The sequence below is a fragment of the Pteropus alecto genome, unplaced genomic scaffold (genome assembly GCF_000325575.1).
Source record: "Pteropus alecto unplaced genomic scaffold, ASM32557v1 scaffold195, whole genome shotgun sequence".
NCBI classification, from domain to species: domain Eukaryota; kingdom Metazoa; phylum Chordata; class Mammalia; order Chiroptera; family Pteropodidae; genus Pteropus; species Pteropus alecto.
This window is the reverse complement of record NW_006438073.1, coordinates 6,631,342-6,658,664: the sequence shown is the minus strand read 5'-3', so window position 1 is coordinate 6,658,664 and position 27,323 is coordinate 6,631,342.

The window sequence follows — 27,323 nt, the reverse complement described above, 5'->3', positions numbered from 1 at the left end:
AATTATCCCCAGTATGATTGGCTATTTCAAGATACAAGAGAAGGAAATGATTTTAAAAGAATTTCTGTGTTACCACAGCTGATACAATTCTAAGAATGGTTAGATTCAGCCCAGGCGGTGTGAGTAGAGGTGAAGAATGCTGAGCATTTTCTTTTTCTTGTTTCTTTTTTCCTTTTGGCTGTGCCTGGAGTTCTCTAACAGGTCTTAAATGTCCACAGAATCCTGTTTGGCTTGTGTGCTGCTTGCGTGCCCATCGCTGCTCACTCCTTTCAGTCTGAGCAGTGCCCTCTGAGTGATGCCCCTGCTGCGAACTAAGGAGGACCATGAATTATTGATGACCCGCAGGGTCGCAGAGCTTGGTCGCAATGAGAGCCGCGTGCTCCGTACAGCAGTTCTGCTCACCTGATCTTGACAAATTAGGAGCATCTAAAACACACTCCCGCTTGTTCATACAAGAAGTGGGGGAAAGGTGACTCGGAAATGCATCAATATTTAGCCCTTTTGTGGAATCTCAAAAGGATGATAGCGAACGGTGTTTCTTCATAAATAACTGGCTCTCTTATCTGTGTGCTTTCGTGTGGTAGGCTAATGCCTTTCTGTCAAGTTAAGCTTTATGGTTCAATTTAGGCCGTGCTCCTTGAGAAACAAGTAGGGGGAAAAAAAAAAGAACAAACAGAATTATAAAGATGCCTACTCCATAATCATTGAGTCCAGTTGATAGAACTTGATCCTTTTCAAGTGTATTCTCTCCTCTGTATTAAGCTGATAGGCCACGGGAGCCAATGAAACTCCTTACGGGAGCAGCAAGTGTTTTATCGATGGCCCAGCTTCCGTGGGAATCTTGACAAGACCATTAGGAGTGGAAGCCACACTGGAGGGGACCGTGTGCGGTGCTGTGCTCGCAAGGAGATGGGTCTTAGAACCTAAGTGGTGCCCTCTTGGCGCTTACTAAAGAAAAGTTACAATTGAAAATTTCGTCTTGCGGAAGATGAAGACTATCGTAGATTTCTAAGATGGTCATCTAGTACTATTGATCTGTTATTCGCTAATACTAGAGATCTGGTTTTTAAATTTTAATTGAAGTCTGTCGTACAAACAGTGACATGCACAGATCTTCTGTGTAGAGCTCAAATAATGCTTTCACGTATGCACACTCATGTTCCCCCTGCTCAGGCTGAGGCGTGGAACGTGTCTCCCAGTCATCACGGACCTCTCGCTCCCTCTTCCATTCATCCCCCGCCGACAGTAACCGCTGTCTGACATCCATCGCTACGTGTTAGTCTTGCCTGCCCTTGAACTTCACATAAATGGAATCATGCATTATGTGTTCTTTTATGCCTGCTTCCTCTCAGCCAGTCTTATGTCTTACCCATGTTTCCAGTGGCACCTTTTGTAATTTAGGTAGTTACCTACACCTTGATTTTTAATTCAGGCTGCTTATTTAAGTAAAGTATTTCTCCGGTTTGAGCAGAGTAGTTATGACGGATACCCTGACACACAGGTACGTGTACGTGCTTCCTCACCGTTAGAATCGTTACCGTAATCTGTGTTCTCCAAATCCAGCACCAAATAATAAGTATAGTGTTAAGATAAGGGCCCTCTAAATGCTCCTTTTCTGTTGTTTTGACTAATCTGAGAGTAATGTGCTCTCCACTGTGTAAATTAATAAGACCTTAATATTCCTAGTTACTTGTTGCTGCAGGTTGTAAATTGACATTCTTGCAGTCATGCTGAGAATCAAATTGCATTTGTGGGCTGGCAACACCCTTGTTAAGCCATCCCACTGATGTGATAATTAGGGATGCCTGCTCGGTTTGGCCTGTGTAAGAAAATAACACGAGTGGGAAAATTTGCATACATGTCTTTAATAAAAAAGTGTTATAGTTTCTCAGAAAGTTAGTTTTTGTCTTTTATGTAGGTTGTCCATAACCGACAGTTTGATTATTGTTCTCTCAATTGTATACATACAGCCTCTGCAATATGATGACCACGTTACAAGGAGGCATGGCAGTTTACGGACATTAACTTAACTTTATCCAGCTGTATCTCATCTCTCTCCCATGCAAGAAAGGTAGAAGGAAACTGTATCTCCAGAAAAGCCTCTTTAAATGGTTGTCCATTTCTTTCGAGATGTTCTGAGGAGTATAGCTTAAGTCCTTCTTTAAGTCCAGATCTGGTATGGATCGCATCGTGCCCCATCCCTCTCCCAAATTCTTGGATTGAAGCCTTAACCACCCCCGCCCCCTCCGTGCGCTGGGTCTGTGGGAAGTAATTAGATTCAGTTGAGGTCTTGAGGGTGGGGCCTTCGTCATGAGATTAGTGCACTTATGAGAAGAGACGCCAGAGAGCCTGCTCTCTCCTTCCCCCACCACGTGAGGGCGCGGTGCTCACGGCCACCCGTGTTGCCAAGTGCTCATTGATCTTTCATACAGCACACATCTTCTGTGCAGCAATCATCACGGCATCGTAGTTTAGCTATCACAGCGCAGCATGAAGTTTTATAGATGAGAGCATTAACGCTCAGAAGTGCAACCTGCCGAGGTCCACAGCTGGTCAGTGGAAGGGCTGATTGGAACACGGGCAGGAGGCTGTCAGGGCCTGCTGAGTCTCAACACGACAGCTGCAATTTATATAAACTGCAAATCTTTATTTTACATTATAAACATGTTTATGAAGGATATTATGTTCAAATTACATTTTTAAGTTACATTTTAGAAGTCCCAGGAAGTTCCATTTAATGGCACATTTGATAAAAGGAATATTTATTCCCTTATTTGTATTTTTTTACAGATCTGTTTGTTCATATTACTGGATATATTTATAATATAACAGGTTATCCTGCTATGATTTGTTTTTGAATCATAGTCATTTTATTCTGGTTTTGTTTCGAATTTACCTTCGTAACATCGATCAGAATTTAAAATCAGTAACCCGCCCCTTGTGTCATGCCCAGTACCCCCGCTACAACCAGCCCCTCTGAACTGTGCCTTCTTACCAGCCCCCCTTTACCCATAAGGAATCGACAGAATTGATCACTGAATCCAGGCCTTCTGACTCCACATACTAGGCTTGTTTTTCTGACCGTTCTTCCTTGCTAAACAGACACATTTTAAAGGTGGTCATTAACTTATACTTTTTTAGGATTATCCACTGATATTAATTGCTATGGAGATAAAATTCCCACTTCTGAGGAACATTTAGTAACCTTTGAAAATATACATAATTTTTGAATCATATAAGAAGCTATGGGGAATTAAAACCATTTTAAATGCAACTTAAGTCTTAATAGTTACAGTTTGGGCTGTCTCGATTTTCTTGGCTCCAGAGTTGAGTTTTAAATCTCAAGGGTGGAAAACGCTGAAAAATCAGAGGATCTTGGCATTCTTCAGCAAAGATAATCAGCCTTTTGTAGTGTTCACAATATGTCAGTAAAATGCAGTCTCCATATTCAAAACGAAGACAGCCTATTAATTTAAAATTGATTGGAACATCTTCATACAATGATGAGGGTAAATCGGGAAAATTAAATAAACATTCTAATGGGAAATGTGTAATATGTAATGGAGTGCCAGCTGCACCAAGTTGTAGTGGATAAAACTCGCATTAATGATGGCATGGTGAATTAGATCCTTATTGCTTTATACTATTGTGTTTTCTCAAAGGAAGGTATATGTTTCTTTTACGCTTAAGTGTTTATCCTATATTTAAGCTATTTTTAATACTATGAAGAAGTACCACTTTTTCAGAGGAATTTCTCTTTTTTTGCCCCTTTTAGCAGAAATTTTTAAAAGAAAAAAGTTTAAAAAATATTATTGCTCCAATGTTTTGTTTCCTTCGTTCTCTGCCTGTCCAAGACAAGCCATTGTTACAACGCAAAAGCAAATTTAATCGCTCTCTGGAAAGGCCACTGTTGGTAGACTTGTTCCATTTTAGGGTGAATTCTAGTCTTTTCAGGTCCATAAACCTCCAGGAGACATGATTTTTTTATATGAGTTTGTTAGATACCAGAAATAACATCCCCAGGAAATGAGGCCAAATATATGAAATCATGATTGACAGTTTGCTACTGAGCAGCCTTTGTACAGTGGATTCCCTTGGGTAATGTGGACCCTTCAGGGCCTGAGGGTGCTAGTTCACTGTGGACTGACCAGACATGCGCCTCGTGCTCCCTCTCTGCAGGCTGTTCCTCAGGACCCAGAAGAGCACTTTCCACAGACTCTTCTGGGCTGATGCAAGTGTCTCCTTGCATCTGGTACAGTAGCCACCAGCCATATGTGACTGTTGAGCACTTGAAATGTAGTTACTGTGAATCAGGAACTAAAGTTTTCATTTTACTTTATTTTAATTAATTTATATTTAAATAGCTACCTGTGGCTAGTGGCTGTTTTAATGGACGGCACAGGCCTAGAATGCAATAAGTCCCTCCCCTTCACTGTGGAGAAGCGTGGACAGAGTTATATTTTTTTGGTTCCCTTATTAAAAACACCAAATAGTTTATGTTTTAAAGTAATATATGCTCATTAAATATCATCTGTAAAATATAAGAAAATAAAAATAAAAATTCTTATACTTTCATTGCTCCCAGTAAAACTGCCGTTTAAGTTTTTGGTGATACTGGATTTCTTTACTACCTTTTTGATTCTATGTCATTTTTAAGATAGCTGTAATTATCTTCTTGTTACAGTTCTGATTCTGAAAATTTGATTTACAAGTACAGGGTTCTCACATTTTCTTTGCAAGTATAATTTTAATTAATACTTGCATAATACCTGCATAACGATCCACTAAGTGAATAGGATATACCACATTTTACTTAATCAATTCCCTGATTTTGGAGCGCTACAATGTTTTACTCTGTTGCTATTATACATTACACAGCTATGTGTACCTTTGTGTATAAAGCTTTTTCCAAATTTAGGCTTAGTTTTTGAAAATCTCTGGTGGATTCAGAGAAATGGAATTTACTGGTTCAAAGGGTATGAACATTTTAAGCTGATGAGTCTATAGCCAGATTATTTTTCTAAAATATTGTGATGTATAAGAACACACCCAATACCAACACTAGGGATCCAACACAGCTTTAAGGTTTTTTAAATTTCTGTTATGACAATTTTATTTTATGATAAAACTTTCCTGAGTTTATATACATTATAAATTAAAGAGTTAGCAGTCTTACTAGAGAATTTGTCCTTGGTCAATTTCTGTGTTTTTTGCTGATATATTACTTTTTCTTCCACTTTATTATTTTCTCAGTAGAAGAAGAGGAAATAAGAGTCTCATGTATTGTTTCGTGCTGTTAAACAGAGAGGAATCTTGGCTATTTATAGGATTGTTCAAAAACATGAAGTTTAGAGATTGACTAAGGGATTTCCTATATTTTGCCCACTTTTTAAAATAACTTTGTTGTATTTGTTATGTTTTCGAATTGTATCTACTTGAAAGCGAGGCGGGACTCTCATAGTACCTTTTCCAATATTTATTATCTTGTGGCTGCTGTAAAAACAATAATAAAAACAATCCAGAAAATGGCTTATATTAAAGATCTCCTGTTGTGCACCATTAAAAAAATTATTTTGGACACAGTGGTCAGATAATAATTTGCTCAAGACTGCTTTAAACAAAGCCTATAGTTGTAAACTCGAATTTATGAGAATAAATAAGGACTGGTTATTTACTCTGTAAAAGTGTTTATTGTCGGTTTATTACCTAAATAGTGAGCTTCACTAGTGAATTTATGTTTCATTTTTTTAAAAAAAATTGATTTACAAGCCTTTACGGTCTTATCTTTTGCATTAAGTGAGTTTATTAGAATAAGCATTTTCCCGAAATGCATGCCCTAAGACTAGAAACAGATCTGGTACCTCTAAAAGAGAAGCTACTTACTTCCTCTCTCATCTGTTTATCAAAGTTGCTCTGCTGAGTTAAAATTGCAGTGGGAATCAAATTTTGCATTTGCTAGCAACTTTTGGATCCGTATGTCAATAGTCTTGATACAACAAATATACATGCATGTTTATTTTTAATAATATTTGAGGAAGAAAAGAAAAAGCTAGTTATATGCGTTTGATAATTTGGGGAAATCAGAAAATAATATTACATTATGAACAAGAAATAGTATCAGACACTAGAAAGAACAAAACCTGGATGGCAGTGGTATTTTGACACTGACATCAACCAGGAAGTTAGGGGAGAGGAGAATTTAAAACGCAGACGCCACTGTTCTGACCTTCCTGGGTGGTCCTCCTCAGAACCTTAATATTAGGTGTCATGGGTCAGAAGCAAAAGAAGCAATATGTCCAGAGAGTGTCATTCTTATACCACAGTTTTTGCTTGCTCAGTGTTGACACTGGAGCACTGTCCTTGTAAAAAGGGGAAATAGTCAAAAAATATTAGTCAAGATTTGTCCCAAACTGTCCCCTGCAATAGTTGAGATGGTGATGCTACAACTTCATCCATAGGCACATAGTCACTTACCTCTGTCAGGGAGACATATTATTTAAAAAAAAAATCCTGTCTTTCTTTGTTTGTTTTAGTTTTTGTTAACATTAAAAAAAAATACACTGTGGAGATACATTACTTAAATGGCAAATGTAACGTTTTCGATCAGCCTGTGGTGTGATGGCAGGATAGGTCTGTAACCAGGTTATACTGAGGACTTAGAAGTGCTATCATAGACTTTCAATTTAGTCTTTAGCTCTACATTTAGGTCCCAAATCTACTTAACAGGTGTATATTTTTAGGCATCAATTGTGTCGCTTCCTGATAATGTAGATTATGTCTGCAAAGCAAAGGAGTCAAATTGGAGGACCTTAAAGATCACTTTTAGATTAAAAAAGCAGTCATTTGACTGCAATCCATACCTCACACCATATACAAAAAGTCCCTAAAAATGTGTCTAGACCTAAATATAAAACTTAAAACTACAAAACTTCCAAAGAAGGACAGGGAAGACAGTCTTAGCGACGTTGAAATAGAAGGATTTCTTAGATACAACACCAAGAGCGTGATCAACGAAAGAAAATAAGCTAGACTTCATAACCTAGAAGAAGTTCTCTCCAAAGACACTGTCAAGAGAAAGAAGAGACAAGGCAAGGCTGGGGAAAACATATTTGCAAGTTACATTATCTGACGGAGTTATATTGAGAATATGTAAAGAACTCACAGAATTCAATAAATAGGAAAATAATCCAATAAGACTTAGGCAAATGATTTGAGCAAATACTCTTCAGAGATGGTATACAGGTGGCAAATAAGCACATGAAAAGGTGCTTAATACTGTTACTTGTTAGGAAAATAGAAATGAAAACAGTGAGATGCCATTGTTATACAGCTGTTAGAATGCATGAAAGGGAAGAGACCAGTGCACCAAATCCTGGCAGGCATGCGGAGCAACTGGGAACCTCGAGCATCACAGGCGAGACTGGAAATGGAAAAACCACTTTCAAAGAAAACGATTTGGCAGATTCTCAAATCGTTAACACTATAGCTACTATGTAACTTAGCCATTTCACTCCTAGAGGTTTACCCAGGATAAGTCAAACACAGATGCCCACAGCAGCCTTATCTGTAATAAGCAAAAACTGAATATAACCCAAATGACCATCCACAGGTAAATAGGCAGACAAATTTTGGCATATCTATAAAATTGAGTCCTATTCGAGAGCAAGAAGGAGTGAACTGTTATTGCTCTATGTACTGACATGAATGATTTCCAAAATCATTATGTGCAAGGAAAGAAATCAGACAAAAAAGAACATAAACTGTATAATCTTATTTGTAAAAATTCCCGCAAATGCAAACTGAGCTATAGAGACAGAGAACAAATGAGTGGTGCCTGGGGACAGGGATGGGAGGCAAGAGCAGGTCTGGAAGGGGCAGGAGAGAAGGGTAACAAAGGAGCGGGAGGAACGTGGAGGTGGGGTTGGGGAGGGGGTCGTGGTTTCACAGGAACATGCATATACCCAAACGTGTCAAGTTGAGCAGTTTAAATACATGCAGCTTCTTGTACGCCAATTTTACATCTCAATAAAGTGTAAAAAAAATATAGTCCTTTAAATCTGTTTACCTAGATAACCCTTTTTTTTCAAAGCAATTTGTGAGCTAGCCAGTACTTCTGGAGTTAATGCAGGTGCACATGTGGGTCTGCTTGACAATTATATTTCACGCTGGCAATTGCCACTCTGGCATTCTACTTTAAATCAGCCCCATGTGAGTCTGCATATATTTACCTCCAACAGATAAGAGTTCCAGACCAGTGTGATTGAGAGAACAAACTCTGACATTCAGAAATAAATAGCGATTGTTAAATATTTCCTTTTCTCTACCATGCAAAGATATTGAGGGTTGACCAAGTCCAGCATTCCAACAGTGACAGTTTCGGGTGTAAAGAGAGAGTATCTTTGTTTTTATTCTCCACAGCACCTTCCACATGGGGAAGTCTTGTGCTCAGAGGCTAGAAGGGCCATCATAAATTGAGTAATTGGATGTGAACCTTTGCAGAGATAATGCAACAACTTTATTCCAGAGGGCCAAGGGAAAGTCTCCCATCCAGTTGTGGCTGTCCCTGTCCTTGAACTGGCATTTTCTCAGTGACCTCACGTTTAAGCTTTCCTACCTGTCCTCCCGGGCTGAGGCTGATTTTCTTTTGGGAACACCGTTTACCTGGACTCACTCTCCTGTGGCTGCTGCTCATTCTGCTCTGTCTCCTGTGCCGGTGGCAGATTATGGGGTGGCTTGAGGTTTCCCATTATTTCTTCCAGCCTATCCTACACCATTCGTTGACTTTTAGGCAGTCTTCACAATGCATGTGCTGTGTGTTCAACATGGCAGAGAGAGACTCCCACATCTCACGATCTGGTCATCAGCAACTTTTCACTTTAGTCAAAGCTCAGAAAATATTTCACTAAATCACTTCCTTTCCCTTCTCTTCATCTGTTTACCGTGGGCTGGTCCTCCACAGTAATGGTCACTTCACTGCCCAGCCCCTCTCTGCCTTCATCCTCAGGCGCTTCTTCTGGGAACATCAGAGCCTGCATCATTGACCTGTCAGAATCCTGGCCAGACATTTCTTCTGCTGTGGTCTGATTTCCTATGCCATTTCTCAGATCTGACGGCTCAGAAATCTTAAACGTGGAAAGCCCACTCTCTGACAATAAAGTTTTATTTTTCATCTCTGCAGTTCCTTCATTTTCAGTAAGTCAGATATCAAAACTCATCAAGACATCAGTTCTCAAGAGCTGTGCCTATCATTGTAGTCAAATTATTCTTCTCAACGCCCTCCTTTCCAAAGGCTTCATTTCATTATGATCAATGCTTTCAGCTTTGATCCTTCCAGTATTAATCGTTCATTAGAATCCACAAGTCCTTATTTCCATAGTTTTCCAATATGTGAACACTGTCTTTTACATTTCTGTCACTGGGGTCTTCCTCTGTCTGTATGAATAGCTCAGACCTCCTCCATCCTCCCCAACTCACCTCAGAAGAAAAACCATCCTTCTGTGTTGCTTGCTATGAAGTTACCTCTTTCACTGCTGATTTTTATAATTTAAATAATTTTTATAATTTAAATAATTACATGTACTCTGTCTATTTCTGGATTTTCTAAATTAGTAATCTTTTTGTAAATGAATTGGTACTTATTATTGTGCTTTTATAATATGTTTTCGTATCTGCTAGGTTGGATTCTCCTTTCATTATTCCCCTTTTAAAGATAGTTATTCTGTGATACTTATTCCAGATGACTTTAGAATAACTTCATTAAGCTTCCCAAAATTACATTGCAATATTTAAATTAGAATTATATTAAATCTACAGATTAATTAGAAAATCGATGACTTTAACCTAATTCTTCTTCCCATTCAGACACGTCTCTAGGTATTTATTGAGGCATTTCCATCTATCCCTCATACAGCTTGTAGTTCTTGTCACATAGGCCCCACTTACTTATTATTTTAGGTATTTTCTGCTTTTCGGCACGATGCTGTTAGCAGCAGTAAAGTGGTATCGTTCTGACTCGCAATGCTCTCTATGTGTGATGTCACCCAGTCCTATAAACGTGACTGTCATCGGTGCCAAATCTACATCCTCAGCTCTCGTGCCTCCTGTCCATCCTTCTGTTGAACATCCCCTGGTTTCAGAGCGACCTCAAACTCTTCTCTCTCTGCCACCCCGAAACTGCCGTCCCTCTTCGTCACCTCCCTTCATTAGTTTGACCACTGTCCTATTATATAAGATTAAAACTACAAAGCTCCCTTTAATTGTCCTGTCCTCTGCGGTATTTCTCGTGTGTTCCCTCTTTCCATCCCCCGGTCTTGTCTTGTTTCCAGCTTGTATTACTTGTTACCCGAGGTGGCTGCAATGGCTCCTTTATTTTGTGTTTCAGCCTCTACTCTCTCTCTCTTCCTACTCTCTAAACCCAATCTGTCTGCTGTAATAATTCTAGTATCGAAAACACTGATGTCATTATTGGCCCGCAATGACTCTTGTTGCTCAGCCATGAATTCCAAGTAGGATGCCCGGCACAGACAAGCCTTCAGAAATTGACCCCGACATAATATTATCAGTCTGTTTTCTGGCACACTCCCACCGGCATCATATTCCTCTTGCATCCACCGTCCCTGCCTCTCGTGTACTCCCAGGCCTCGATTTCTTTACTTCTGCGGTCTGGGCTGCCTGAATGACATTTCGAACCCATTTTATCCTGGTGTTCTCTGACTTCTCTGTCATGGCCCAATTCCTGTATCGCTTTTACTGTGATACCTTTGCTTATTGCTCTGCCCCCAGCCTATGCTGCATCATTTCCTCCGCTCACTTCAAGGGACATTGTGCATGCCTCTACCATGGTACATGTCACCCGAGTCACTCTTACATCTTGGTACCTCTGTTTGTCCACTTCCATGAAAGGCGTTCAGAGGCATTGACTGGGCTTCAGCCTACTGTGTTTTTAGCATAGGTCTCAATAAATATTGAATCTATGGGATAAATACAGCCTGCAAAGACTGAGTGGTATCTTCTGCATACAGTCGAAACTGTAATGATAAATATAACGGTATTCGGCATCCATCGAGCTCCTTATGTGTTCCAACACTGAGCAGTTAGCACTGTGCGTGGGTTAGCGCGAGTTAATCTTACAACTCTGTGGTGTGTCGCCATAATAGCTCCGTTCCCCGTGTGGGGAAATGAACCCCAGAAAGAGTCATCGGTTTCCCCAGATCTGTTATGCTAATACCTGGTGAGGCCGGGATGGGAATCCTGCCGGCTTAACTCTAGAGTTTTAACTTTTAACCGCGGTCTCCTATGGCCTCACTTAGAGTTCTGCTCTGGCCTTCCTGGCCTGCATCGCGGTTCAGAGACACGATGGAATGTTGATTTGTGCTCAGATTCTTGATTCTGTCATTTTTTTCCTTCTTTCTTAATGGTTTGATGTCTGGTTTTCGCCTCCTTTTATTTACATTTATTTCTATCTACATTTTCTCATGCTTTATTATAAATTTCTCCGGTTTTTGTTTTGTTTTAAAGTGTGTGGTTATAAGTTACAAGTGACTAGTTAACTCTTTCTTTTCGCTCAGTTAAATGTGTATTGATTGCCTTTTCGTGGCAAGCACTGCTCCAGGCAATGAAGATACAGGGGTACACAGGAGACTACATCATTCCTGCCTCACAGGCGCTTCCCGTGGGGGTCAGGTTGGTCACCATCATTCAGTGTTTGCAGACTAATTTGTAAATATTCTGGGACTACTTCTTCAAAAATTAGGGCAAAGGGAAAAAAATGAATGTTGAGCATTGACTATATTCAATATGTATAAAAAGAAAAATCATGACAAAATATGTATATGTTTTAAATTTATTTATTAAATGCATTGCTCCTGGCTCTTAAGGTTGTTTTTAATTTTCACTCTTCCAATAATATCTCATTGAACATCCCTATTGCTAGACCATTGTCCACATCTACGGTTTTTTCTTTAGGATAAATTTCGATAAGGGATTACCACTGTGTTACTTTTATGCAGTAATTTCATGACATTTGGTATATATTACCAAACTATAGATCAGATATTTCTATCTCTACTGTAGATTATTCTTTGTATATATAAACTTTCCAAACTTTCTAAAATTCGAAGAAAACTGAAGGATGTTTGTTTTTAAATTTAATGTTGAATTAGCTTTAATGAATAACAAGATATTTTGATGAATAGCTTTATATTTTTATAGATAGTAGAGTATATCAGTTCGATGTATCATCTTTAAAGTACAAAAATTAAACCTGTTTTATCTAAACTCCTAATCCTAGTTTCCATTTTTCTTTGCCAAAGTGGTTAATGTCATAAAATAAAAATGAGGAATTCAGAGATACTTCCCCTTACTTACTTTAGTGATATTAGTTTTACCAGAAGGACCACTATCGTAAGTTGTGAATCAGTTTCTTCACAGTGATATGCTTTTGTTATTTAAGTGACATTTCAGAGAAACAATATTTTGGTTTACGAGATTAAGTCATATTTTAAGTTACATTTAAAAATACCTTTAAAGTATTTTTTTTTTTCTTGGAGCTAAGAATGAACCAGTTGATGAATCTTTGATTTTCCCAAGATAAAATATTAATTCTATATTATTTGTGGTCTCTACCACATCAAATTCAAGCCCTTCTGCACAGTTTTCTGGGGCTTCCAGCCCCTGGCCCCACCTGCTTCTATGCTTTACGGCAGAGGCACCCACTACCGGGCTAGGCCCATCCCCCCACCCACACGGAGCCCCTAGCATCTACTGAGATGAACAGTTGCCTGCCCCTCACCCAGCTGCCTCTCCCCTGCCACCACCACCTGACCTGATTTCTGTTACGTCTTCAACCACTAGTTTGACATTCAATTATTTTCTAATTTTTATGCAATTCTTATTCTTGTATATATATTTTAGTCCCTGCTGCTGATAACTACACAGCAGCTATTCAATTAATATTTCTAATATGACTGATAAATTCTCCTATGATTTAAAATTTTTAGTTATGGCATAAAGGTTCCCAAGTTCTTGATTTTTCTCTTAAGAAATAATAACCCCGAGGGTTGCTGGCTTACTCTGTGTTCTCATCAAAATGGCTTTGGCTCTTCTTTAGTCTGCCTGTACATAACTTTCCATCAATAAGCAGTGACGCCAGAGCTGGAGCTGGGTCTCGCTTCTTTCATTCACTAGCTTTCTGAGGTCAGTTGTGGGGCCTGGGTCATGCGATCTGTAAATGGGTAGGATTATGCTAGATGATTCCTAAGAGCCCTTCTGTTGGCTTTGGAATGCCATCTTAAAAATTCCGGAGTGTGCGTAGTGTCTTGTACAATTAGGTGATTTTGGTATTACCTACTCTGTTGAGCATAATCAACATAGGACCTTCATTGTTAACTACTAGTTTGTTTATATATTAACACTTGTATCAGTCAGAAAATGTGAACTGACTATTACAGATTTTAACTGCAGAATATTATGGTTTGGCTAGTTGCGTCAGGGACTTGGCAATTTTTAAAAAAATTCCACAGGAAAAATAAATATACACATGACATATTTGATCTCGTATTTCCCCCCTCGGCTTTAATAACCTTGAAAAAATAACTTTTCTCATCTTTCTTCCATGAAATCGACATCATTGAAGCAGGAAGCTTAGGTGGATGTCAGGATGCCTTTCTAACTCAGGGCCCAGCATTCCGTCTGGCCGAGGTGTATGAGCTTGACCTCTTTGTGTGTCTCTGCTGAAGTATTTGTCCCCTGTGAAAGCCAACACAATCAGCAGTGCGGGCATAGATAAAGAGCTGCGTAAGGTTGTATTTTAGTGGCAAGGCTGTTTTGTGACCATGTTCTGCAGTCAGACTGGAGGTGACAGTATTATTTACTTTTGTTGCTTGGGGTCCAAAGGGAGAATAAATTGCTATTGATTTCTGAGGCATTGCAGTGAAGGGTCTGAATGCCTTCAGAAGACCCGGGTGGCACGACAGACTGCCTTTGAAAATGAAAATTCATTTTCTTGTTATTGTCATAAAGATTTTTTTTTTTCATTCTTAGAGCCAGTTACCAGAAGATATGGCTGTGGGCTGCTGCTGTTATAAATGTTTCTGTCCCCCTGAAAGAATGGAATTCAGCACTTTCGTAGCAGTCTGAAATTGACAAATAGAGTTCTGTGTGTGCACTTGCATACATGTAATAAATAACCTGGCCTTCAGAGCGATAGTTAATTCCGTTAGTACATTAACCATTTTACCAAGGGCACTTTTAGGTTTTGCGAATGTTTGGCAGCACAATGGAAGGAAATTTGGTTCACGTCTCATTTTGTTTTAACTTATAAATGGTAAATGTGCTTCTGAAGTGATGAGTTTGCTTTCCTTGGTGATTTCTTAATTTATTGTCCAGATGTAACATTTAAATGCACATATTTTCAATGTGGAAAATATTGGAGACATTCTAAGTGTATCCGTGCCCAGCTCCCCATCTCCCACCCCATCATCCCTCACACGGTTATCACTTCTTAGAATATTTAGGTCCTACTTTATGGTGCCACCTGAGGGACAGATAGCAAAGGAATAGCTGCAAATGAGCTCATAGCATGTACCTGTCAGTTATTTCTCTTAAATCCATAGTGCTCTCCTAATTGAATAGTCTGGGATGACTCATGCTTTCAGGTATCTGTTTTTGGGAAACGAGCACCATTGGCATCCAGGGATCTCCTGGCATAAAGCAGGAGTAGGTAGGAGGCTGTTGATGGATGGCTGGGAAAGCAGTTGCAAACGAGGGTAACCTCCCCGAATGCAGAAGTGATTTTGTAAAGAATGTAGACACTTATGTAAGTAACAAAGAGTTCAGTTTGAATTTCTTAATTCTAAAGTTTAATTTTAACCTACCAACCAGATCTCTAAATCAAGAGTCCTCTTTAAAACATAGTATTTTTAAACGAAGGGATTTCTGACTCAAGAAGACACGACTTCGAATGTTTTTGACTTTGTTGTGTCTATATAGTTACTTCATATTCTCATCTATTTTATTACTATTAATCTATTCAGATGTGAGCACACATAACAACATGTTAAATTTTAAAAAAGACGTCTATACATTTTTTTTTTTTCAGTTTCATAAGTGAAATTTCAGGCTTTTAAGAGAATGATACAGTGTCCCTTCCTGTGGAAAGGATGGTATAGAAGGCAAAAAAAAAAGCACAGACCTGAGAGGTTTAGAGACTTGAGTTCAAAACTCACTTCTTCTAGTTACTCATATAATTTAGGCAAATTATTTAACCTCTCTAGGCCTCAGTTTATCACGTTCTGAAATGCTGATAATTGTATCTTTCTAAAATTAAAATGAAATCATCATCGTAGGTCAAAGTACATTGTCCTTGTCCTCACCAGCACCACCACCATCACCACCATCACCACCATCACCACCATCATCATCACCACCATCAGCACCATCATCACCGTCATCATCACCACCATCATCATCAACATCATCACCATCATCATCATCACCACCACCACCGTCATCGCCATCACCACCATCATCATCATCATCACCACCACCACCACCACCGTCATCGCCATCACCACCACCATCATTAATCTACCGTTCTAGAAGGAAGTAATGGCTTAGAAAGTACCTACCACTAAAGGTGGGGAAAAACACAGCTGAAAGAATCCGTTTCTTTAAGTTTCCCAGGGCCTATTATATATTTATCATGATTCCACAGACCTGAGTCACCCTAAGCAAGTAGATTCAAATTATAACCAAGTCAGTATTTTTCTGCAAGTTGACAAAGTCAGACAGGTTTAAGAAACTTAAGTGAATGTAGATAATTAGCACGGCCCTTGGGTTGGTGGGTCCTGCCTTTCAGCCGCAGGCCACAGTGACTGGTGCCTGCCACGTGCTCCGCCCAGTCCTTGAGCCTATAGGATGCTGCAGCTGCTGCCCGGATGTGTATTTTCTGTCACTCCCTTTGTCTCAGCCCTTGAGCTCTGTAGGAACTTGCCGGGTGATGGCTACAGCCGTGGCTGTTTGCCATGGGCGGTTCAGAACAGATCCGCATACACCTGGTGCCCCTCCCCGTGCCTCCTGCTGCCTGGCCGGGCCCCTCTCTCCTGGGCTGCCTCGTCTCGCTCTGGCACTTGTCCCCTTCTCTGGCCTCTGTGGTGCTCCATTCAAGATTCTTCCTGCCCCTGCTGGCCCTCAGCGGTCCTGCAGCTTCAGGTCCTGTGTGGTGGGGACTCTGTTTGTCCACCGATGTTCTTATGAGAGCAAAGCAAAGTTTATGTTCAAGTATTACCAGAGATGATAATGTGCTTTTTTGATCTGAATCTTCTTATCTTTTTAGATCCACGCCCCTTTTTACAATAAAGTTTTATAATTTAATGTCGCAATTATGAACTTTTTTCATTTTCTTAATATAACTTTCTACTAAAATACTGACTAGATATAATGATAAATCTTACTAAGGCTATATTCACTTCCTTCTAACACCAGTTGAAACTCATTACTCTAATTGATCAAAGAATATATATATATGTGTGTGTAATTATTTTTAATCATTATCGTGAGCTTAAACTGTGGGAAATATGTGACATTTCTATTAAAGAAAAAATACTTTTTTTCTTCTCTTGCTTAATTTGTATCACAATTCATTTACCTTAACATGCATCTATTAAACGCATTTTGAAAGCTTAACTAAAAGATTCTAAACACCTTTTAGAATTTTTACACTATATGTGCATTATATACTTTGTAATTTACCTATTTTAAACTTTAACAGATTATGATCTAGCAAGAAAGGAAAACTTATTTTTAATACCTGAGAAAAACAAAACGTTCAGGTAAATCTGCCATGCACAGGAATATAATCTGTGCCAATAAAAAGAACTCTTAAATTATCCACTGTTCAGGATTACCCTGCTGCTGCCTTCAATTAGCATGGATAATAGAGGCTTGACAGCTCTTAGTAGTATTATCATGAGGGCCTTTCAGATGATAATTTCCTTTATTGTCATTGATTAATTTGTAAGTAATTACATGGAGGTTAGCAGTAACCTGATGTGTTCACTCTTCTTATTAATATAGGTTGAAATTCGTAATTCTAAGTACTTTGTAACCTCATATTGGTGTCATCTGTGTTCCACCTGTAAAGTCAACATTTGTTAATGGAAACGAGAATTAGTTGAATTTGCTTGTCCTGAAACTGACTGCTGTGTATTAAGAGCTTACTTGGTAAATTTTCATATGCCGATTTTAGGTAACAGGTACTTCATAGTACCAGGAAACCGGTACTAAGCATCAATTATTTTCCTGGTGTACTCTTTGCATTAATTATTTTCCTGATAGACTCTAATACTTTTAACATAATTACCAACTTAGCCAAAAATGAGTTTTCTGTTTTTGAACTCTGACATAATTTTGAATTTGGAGTTTATACACAATTTTTGCAGGAAAAAATTAATCCCAAATTTATTTGTGTCATGAAAACATTATAGAATGGCATTCCATGTGATCAGCCTCAATTCACGTACTGAATTTGTTTTTTATATTATGTGTAAATTTCATGGTTTTTTAAAGATTGTTTTTGATGTCTTGTAATGATATGACGAATTAATTTCATTTAGGTGAAAATGTTTTCTTTGCAGATAAAATGCACACTCTCCAAGCAGAGACAGTATATTTGCGCATGTCATCACTTCCATCTGATAAACCTTTTATGATTCTATTATTTTATAAAAGTATATTACTTTCCGTTTTCCATGATGAAACTAAAATAATGTAATTTTTTATGAAATGTACCTGTGGGAAATGTGAAATAGGACACAAAGACTTTGGTTTGACTTATTATTTTTCTGATGTCGAGCTCCGGAGACGTAATTTTCTTTTTGGCATCCAGTGGGTTAATGATTCAAGGTACAAAAGCCCATTTTCATGTTAAAGTAAAATTACTTTGAAAAATATGCTTTAATTGAAATCCTGTTTAAGGGTAAAATTATGTTATTGATTATGATCAAAATGCCCCAGACAGTGATGAATTCATCAATTCCTGCTCCAGCAGTGTCATAAATCTTTCAGTAGGAGCTGGAGAACGTGAACAAGATGAATATTTTCAAAGTATAGTGGCACATTACTTATTATATGTAACTTCCTTAATCTGTATACTATGCAAGAATATAAGTGGCTTTTAAGAAGCAATGCGCAGAAGTAGCTTACGATGTTATCTGTGTCACAAATCAAACTGCAACGAAACTCATTCCAATAGGAACTTTGAAAATATGAAGCTGGAGGTTGACTGAACAATATATTTGAGTTGGAGGAAGATTAAAGTGGATAAATATTATGCATCTCCGGAAAGAAATTTTATTTACAATTATAAAATAGCAGCCCCTTGAGTTCACACCACTAAGAAAGATATTATAACATTTAACCTCTCTACTATAAATTTGTGAAAGATTTTAAAGGATTAAAGCACAGAAAGTTGTAGTTTTAGTAATTATCGCCTAAGTAAAGACTTTTCGAGCCTTTTGTAGCTTGATGCTTCCCAACTATTAAAGAGGTCTGTGTGTCTGTGTGTCTGTCTGTCTGCCTACCCACCTATTTATCTCCATAGACTATTTTACTCCTTTTTTTTTTAATCAGGCTTTTTTTCTCTCTCACATGTCATAGAATTATTTTTATTTTTTATAGTTAAATTATTTTATCTTTCAATTACAGTTGACATACAATATTATATTAGCTTCAGGTGTACAACATAGTGATTAGACATTTATATAATTCACAAAGTCATCACCCCAAAAAGTCTAGTGCCCATCTGACGCCATACATATTTGTTAGGAAGAATGCATTATTTCTTAGACTTATCACTGACAAAGTGGTAAGACTGGGTTTTTTTAAACGTCATAAAACATTTTAAGTGCAGTTACCCATTTAAAAATCTTTCTTAAAGATCCTCAAAGTCCGGTTTGTCTTGAGTTATACTTGCAATCCAAGTGACTTACGTGATATTGGTGTCTCAGATGCCTAGTTATCATTCAGTTTACTGAGAATGTGATGTGGACAGGATTTAAGTTCAAATCTTAAGGTTATTTCTGGTATCATAGGTTTACACGGCTGTTCGTTTTGAATGTGCGGTTTGTTTTATTTTGAATCAATAGTATCTCAATATCATCTGTCTCCTTACAAGCATTTTGTTTAGTACGTGTTGGCATAAGAACTAGAAATAAAAACTTATTACTTAAGACCTATAGAATATACTATAAGTAAGAATGAGTACGGAACCAATGCGCAATGTAGTTTTTTTCAAAAATACATCTGGTCAAATTAAATTGAGAAATAGGAATATTTTGGCATTTTGTCATAAGAGTTGGCAATATGTTACATTTCTTGTAAATGAATTCAAAATCTCAGAACTGTTGCCTAGTAATTTGGTGTTTGCATTGGACCCAGAAGTCTCCTGTTCTTAGTACACGTGCCACACCAGACCTTACCGAAATGGCAGCAGTAATGAGCCATGAAGAGAATTTTCAGGTCTGCATATAACATCAAGAACTTCCACTCTGTGTGTGTGTGTGTGTGTGTGTCTTTGCAATAGATATATTACAAGTATTTTCTTTCAGCCATTTGAATTTACACAGTTTAATTTATTCAATGACTATGGAGAATGTGGCAAAAACAAGGCTTAGAAAGCATATGACCCAGATAACCTGACTACTTTTTATATTTTACCTGCCTAAAATAACCCATGACATTAGCTCTTGGGTATAGCTGTGACAGCACCATCATGGAGTTCATTAAGCAGAATACTGCTACTGATTTTAAGCTACTAGTTTGCTGAGCACATTGACTCGGTCAGAGGAACCGCGTCCAAAAGCATTTCTGGGTCCCAGGTCTCCCCACGTGGCTCCACCGTTGGGTGTCCACGGCATCTTCTGTAATGATGAACCTGCCAGGTATTGGCCTGACTTTCCAAAGGTTTTCCAGATCCTTGTAGAATATTTTCCTTTTAAAAATTTTGCCCTCTTCGTATGGGCTGATGATGGAGCTTCTGAGTTTGGGCGAGGTGTTGGGCTGTCAGATAAACCCAAATGCGACTGGGTCCATTTGGAATCACATCTTTCTGGGACGGGTATACAAAGCACTGATTTCTGTTACCTGATTGGCTTATTGCTTAATGTGGATGTTGAGCAAGTATACCACTGTCTGTCTCTCTGTCCCAGGAATACATGTGACCATGTACCAAGGACAATTTTCAAGCGTAACCGTATGCGTGTGTCTCGGTATACGTCGGCATACACATATTCTGGTTTTCTGCTGTTACATTCTTTATTGTGTCACTGCGTTTCCTCTGAAGAAACGATAAAGTGTGAAAATCTCCGACAAAAAATGTTGTATCCTTATGTGAATGCAAAATTATGACTAAGAATTAAAGTTTTGAAATAAAATCCAACGTTTATGGTCCCCATAGCAAGCATAATTCATGTAGACTGCAAAACAGTGTATACTTTATTGCATATCTGCTAATAAGAAGGTACCACCTGTACCTTCAAGTGGGCTGAGTCAGGGTTGCTGTGGGAACCGTAACTTCGTGCATCTCCGTTTGCGTGTTTAAATTCTCAGCCAGAGTGTGATAGTAACGTAATATTTTCATTGGATAACATTGTTTGGTCCCAATAGTTTGGTAGGTAAGAAGAACTGTTTTTAAGAGAAGAAAAAGTTTAATAAAAATGGAATTTCTTTGAAATAGCCATGGTAGAAAAGGTTAAGAATGTGAGCATTTTAGCGTAGATTAGGAAAGCAATAATAAATCTTGCTTTATTACCTTTGTGGACTAAGTTATCCTGAAAGGTCTTATCCCTTGACACGGGGGTGTACCCTATCGTAAGTCTCTTTAGAACCATACGTGTTGCAAGGTCTCTTTGTGACATGTAGCCAAACTTTTCACCTATATCCAAAAACCAGAGACCAATGAGGGTAAATGTTTCATTCTAGGTCACATAATGAGTTCATGGCCAAGTTGGAATTTTTAATGATATTTTATGGCTTCTTATTCAGTGTTTGCATTGTCCATGCTGCCCTTATTTGAAAAATAGATAATTATTAATGATATTTTATGGGGTTTCGATGATAACTAGGACATGCAATAGAGAAATATCTTATGAAATACACATATATGTGACTCATCCAATTTATTTCTGACTTGAAGCGACTTATATGTTTAGCATTTGTATAGAAATACTGAAGAACTTCTAGAAGAGACAACTTTATTTAAATTCCCCTTTTGAACTCAATGTTTAGCACTGACAAAAATAAGTAAAAATGCTTTATATTTTCTATTATTATAGAGCAATGGAAATTTCTCTAAATGTATTATTTTTTATCGTTTACAAAACTGGAAAACAATACACTGTGAATTGTATTGTGAATTGAAATGGGAACGTGCTTTAAATTCAGTTTGTTATTGGATGAAAAGGGGTGTCTAAAAGTCAGTCGAATGTTTATGCCGTAAGCCTCAAACACAGCAACGTAGGCATGAAGTGGACTGTCATATAAAATGAGAGCGACGAGGAGACCCCTGGGGTCCAGAGTCCAGTCAGGCGGCCCTTGTTCTGGGTCGTGAACAGTGCGTTGGTCCGTTTGGTCCCTGGTAGGCGGCCCCCCTGCTGTGTGTGGCCGTGGACCTGCTCTCCCTGACACTACACAGACCAAAGAGAGCCAGAGGGAAAACCTAAAGGTATTTATTGAGTTATCAAATCTTTTAAAGTTTATATGTTACATTTTTATAGGAGGAAAGCGGCCGTGTAATAAAATATGTCAAAAGATCATATCGATGATTAGTTATAAGATACATTCGTTACTAATTAACATGTAAATAAGAGGAGTTTTTAGTGTCAGATGCTTGCGGTGCTGGAAAGCTTTTCCTCCCAGGCTCAGGGGTTAAAACTTACCCAGTTCCCGTGACCCTAAGTGTGCCTTCTAGTCAAGACTGGGATTAACAGTGTAAGCTAAATATCAGTATTGGGTAGAAATAGCAGCCAAAAGTTCTTCTCTCTATGCCTTGCCCTCTCTTGCAAGAGAGATTCCTACTTGCGTTGAGGACAGTACTAATGCCAGTATTACTACTATGTCCCCAGGCGCCACCATAAGGCACCTGGGGCATGAAGACTCAAGAGGGTGGAGGTTGGAGTCCTGTGCAGCCCTCACAGATGTTGATATAGACCTATATTTTTATGGACATGGGAGGATGTTGACTCTACTGACAAATTAAAACTCCAGGTTCAAAATACTATGTGTGTTATCTAACTCTCAAGAAACCTGTTTGTTTAGGGACGTCTCCGAAGGATACAGACCAAATGTTAAGAGTAGTTATCTCTATTTGATGATATTTTGTTTGTTTGTACTCACCTATATTTTCTTTCCTACCAATAAATTTATATTATTGATGTAATTTTTTAAATGGTAAAGTTACGTTTAGAGGTGCACAATCATTTCAGTGTCTTGGATTTCCACAGTCAAAGTCTGTCAACAAAGATGCCGGTTATGCCTCACTCTGCCTGTGGAGTGCAGGTTCGAACTTGATGAGCTCTCACTTTTTCCACGTGCAGTGTTCTGATGCGTGACCTGCACCTTGAGTGGACGTTTGAGACATCTTGTACCCAGACCCTCGAAGGGCTGCTAATTCCTGGAACAGGACATGACAGGACACTTTCCCAACTGAATAATCGGAGTGCTCTTTGCAGTGGGGACATTTTCTAATTTACAAAAGACTATGCCTTGTTTATAGGGTGGACATATGCAAAATATATGGCAAAGATCTCAGATGAAAAATGAGTGCGAAAATCAAAATTATAAAATTTAAATAAACATCGTTCAGTGACAAGCAATTGTGAAACTAATCAATGCCTAAAATTAGTTCAAATGGAGCACTGATTAATAGCAACCAGGAAATGGATGCATTTTAAGGGCTAGGCTTCTTTTTTAGTCTTAGCAGTGTTCACGTCTATCTAAACAACATATCCATGCGCATCCGTATACTCACAAAAGACTAGTGAGTTGCACCAGTACCACACACAAGCGTGGGCGCTAGCTCTCAGTTACCCGCCCGGGGACAACAGAATTATCCTCATAGAAGAAACATACTTGTATTATGTGGAGTTTTGGTATACATGGTTCTAAAATTTTTGCTTAGTATCATGCTATTTTAGTAGATAAAACATTATGTGTTCTTTACCCTGAAAACTTTCGAAAGAATTCTTTTGTTGCTTAGCTTGTATTTTCCTAAAATTTAATAATTGTTGGACTAATTAAATGAATGGAATGAAAATACTTATTGATTGGAAACTGATATACATTTACTCAATTTTGATTTTAAGGAACTCTTTTAGTATAGATTTGGGGATTTTGGTCATATCTATATGTGATTATTACTGCAACTTAAGTGTGTAATTTATTTGGAATACTGAGCAAGTGCACAATATTAAATGAACAGAAAGCATGCACACCAAACGGATCTCTGTTGAATTAGAAACTAAATCATTGATAATATTCGCTCTGTCAAGGATGTGATAATCAACTATGGATAATTGCATCGGTATATCATTCTTTCCCTCATTCATTCACTCGAGTTTGCAGACAGTCTTTACTGAGCATCTACCATTGCTAGGCACTGTACTGGGTGCCGTGGATATAATATGAGCAATCACACTAGGAACACAGACCCCGTAAAGTCGAACCCATGGCAAGCGTACACGATGTCACAAGCATCTATAAAGAAGGGTGGTGGGGGAAGGAGCTTTGAAGAAGTGACAGCGCAGCTGAACTCAGAGGAGGAAGTAGGTGTTCAAGGAAGTGAAATGAGAAGAGGGATCCTGTCCAAGGCTCTGTGATCGGAGGGGACCTGGAGGGTGACCGCCTGGGACTGAAAGAAGGGAGCATGGCTGCAGTGCCCTGGGGAAGAGGGAGAGAGCATGGCCTGAGCCTGGAACACGCCTGAAAGGGCCAGAGAGTGGAAGGTCTTGATAAAGGCCTGCCTTGGACTTGAAGAGTTGAGTTGGGATGGTGTTGGCCCTGAGACCAAACGGGCCCTTCAAGGCCAGTGCTCTGCTTGCAGTGAGAAGCGAGGGATAGATAGATACCTGGGCAGGTGGATGATGGGAATCAATTGCAAATCTGTATTTAAGTGCCGGTGGTGAAGATGGACATAGCGGGAGAGGCTCGCTATTTAAAAGGCAGTTCAACAGGAACAACGATCAGGAGGGCATGCCAAAGAGAGCTTTGAGGATGACACCCACATTTTTAGCTTAAACGAAGGGATGTGTGAAGGGGCCATTAGCTGGGGTTTGGATTGCGGGGGGAGCCAGCTCTCACAGGTTCTACATGGCAGATAGCTGCCACCTTGCGTGCCAACTCTATTCAACTGGTGGTGGCTGTCTAGGGCCTTAGACTGAGACGGGTATTTTAGCTCACAGTAAAATCTGTTGTGATCAACCACTGAATTTAAAACTGTTGAGAGCGGGTCGTGCCTCTCTATATCCTGGATTAGTTCTCGCTCTTGACTCTGACCTGTGTAGCTGAACATTTGCCAACAGAATGAAAGTTTGTATAACAGCTCTGGCTGGCGAATGCTAACTCTGTGCCAGGTGCTGTTCTAAGTGCATAATCTACTTTGTGCCATTTAACCTTGAATGTGGAATAGTATTAAGAAGGATGTAGGTTGATACTGAACCCCATCCTGTTCGATAAGAATTTATAGAACTTGAATTTAACAGGCCTTTTCAGTGTGGGATTTTCATCTGTCAGGTGAATTTCTGGTAAATATGGACCCTGAGGAGAACCCTGTGTCATGCCACTAATATTCTAAATTACTAATAATGAATAATTAAAAGTCAGTTTCTATTTCATTTAGCATAGTTATCTCTCATTGATAGGTGTCTGTGTTTGTAATTATTGGTTTACAGCTCGTATCCTATGCAAATGGATTGTAGCAGAAGCTTAGAGGGAGTGCCCTGTGGGATTACAGTTTAATGATGACCCAAGTCTGCCTCTCATTTTCTCTGTATCTGTCTCACAGCACCAAAGACTTTCCAAGTAATTGAATCTCTCTTTTCTGTGATTGAATTCCAAAGGAGCTTTTTGTGATTCTTTTTTTTTTCTATTATAACCGTAAAGTTAAAATAATTCTTACAATGCTGTAACTAAAATTTCTTTAGGAGAAAATTACATGTAAACCCTCATAAAAGCTAAGGAAAAAGTACGTTTTTCTTCACTTGCTGATTAGTATTAATTTGTTTATACTCTCTCTTTGTATGTACTTTAAAAAATAAAGGATATGTGACTGTTCCTTTAAGACTGCACAATTATACTAGGTTACTAGATCAGGTTTTTGCAGGCGAAAATCCCTTATGTTTGCTTTTTTAAATGTCGGAATGCAACTATTAACCAACAAACTACTAAAAAAAAATCCTTAAGTATCCATAGATCAATCTAGCTTCGATTGTCCTTTTTTAAACAGAATTTTGGCAGATAGCACCAAGTTTTATTCAGTAAAAATATGGATAACTATTTAAGGCCTAACAACTCTGTTGTAGGTAAGATTGCCAAAATCATTTACATATTATAATAATAAATTCCGTATCTTATTATACATGGAACATTTTTGTGGAATTTTTTTTTTTTGGTTTTAAAAACAACTTACAAATTTACTCCATTGAAAGACCAAAAGCATTTTCTAATTATTTAATTTTACATTGTATAACTATATACATAATATTGGTTAGGAAATTGCATTGGGGTTTAATTATTAAGAGATTAGCATATTCTTTTTGTATAGAAAGAATATGAGTTTCTGGTTATTAAGGAAACATTAAAAATTGGTTTTCTCTTGAATGAATCAGATTTGAAAAGATATTTTGAAGGATAAGTACCAATTAGAAGAAGCTGCGTGGTGGTCTTTTATCCTCGTGAGGAAAGTTAAATCAATCCTACTTTTATGCGGTCAACATAAACTGTTATTATCCAGTCCCAGTTAAATGTACCCAGGATTGCCTTGTGTCCTCACTCTTAACACCTTGTACAAAATCCCTAATTTCTGCGTACACAGGCTTTCCTTTCTGCATCCTCCTTCGGTTTTACAGATAAAGCACTTAGCACAGTGCCCGGCATAATACACTTTTAAAGAAGTTCTGAAACCACATAGGAAAAAACAAGCTTCTCATTAACCTAAACAGTGACTCAAATTTACAAGGATTTGCTAAAGTTTTAATTTTAATTAAGGTACTCTTTCATTCTCAAATGTCATTTATGTTAGGCAGACTCGCTAAGAAGAAGAGAATACAAAAGTAAAGTGTAAGGTCATGATTTTTTCTTTCTTCTTGATGTCACCCTGCAAATTCACGTGGATTGAATGAATCTCTATGGGACTTGAATTGAGGCACAGGGAAGGCACAAGTCCGAGGGCTGGCCCTGCGCCGGCCGAGAACCTGTGGGTCAGCTCTCACTCTGGTCGGCTTTGCTCAGGCTTTCGTCAGTTCTTATCCTTGAGAAGTATAAGGAATGCTGGCTGGCAGTCGGAGTGTATGTGCATGTGTGTGCTGGAATTTTTTTTTTTTGGTTTTTGTGCGCGTGTGTGTGCGCGTGTGTGTGCGCGTGCTTGCAAGTCCAACCCCCTGGAGTCTAACCATGTATGTCTCTAACCGTATTTTGCTTCTTCATGTGTTTTTCCCTCACTTCTGTTTTCTAATATGTCTATTCCCTCACTTCTGTTTTCTAATATGTCTATTCTGTGTCACTCTTCACACAAGTCACTCTCTTGCTTGGCAATGTCAGCATCTGGAAAACAGGAAGGAAGTTCCTGTGATGCCCTTGAGCGGCGCTGGGGACGCAGAGTTCCCCTGCTCAGTCCCCTTCGGTGCCTTTGCCAAGGCAGGCCGCCTCTGGCAGCTTCTTCCACATCTTCATGCAGCTTCTCGTCAGCAAACCGGGGGGCGAGACACGGCACCGGGGCTTCTTTGCGGGGTGGCTTGTTCCTGGCGTTGCTGCACAGCAGGTGGAGATGGCTCAGTAATTTCAGAGCCAGTCAGTCAGACATTTGACACTCTTCTGATGTGTTTACTTCATGTCAGGCTTGTAGAATAAATGTATGTCACCGAGGTATATTTTTTGCCCAGCACCTTGTTTCCTCAGGGGGTAAAAAAATGTATGGTCCAATGTGGTTGACCCTTGACTGTCACGGGTTTGAACTGTGCAGGTCCACTTATATGTATGTGTGTTTTTTTAAAGAAATACAGTTGCCCTTCACATCCGTGGGTTGCACAGCCACGGACTCAGCCAACCCCAGGTTA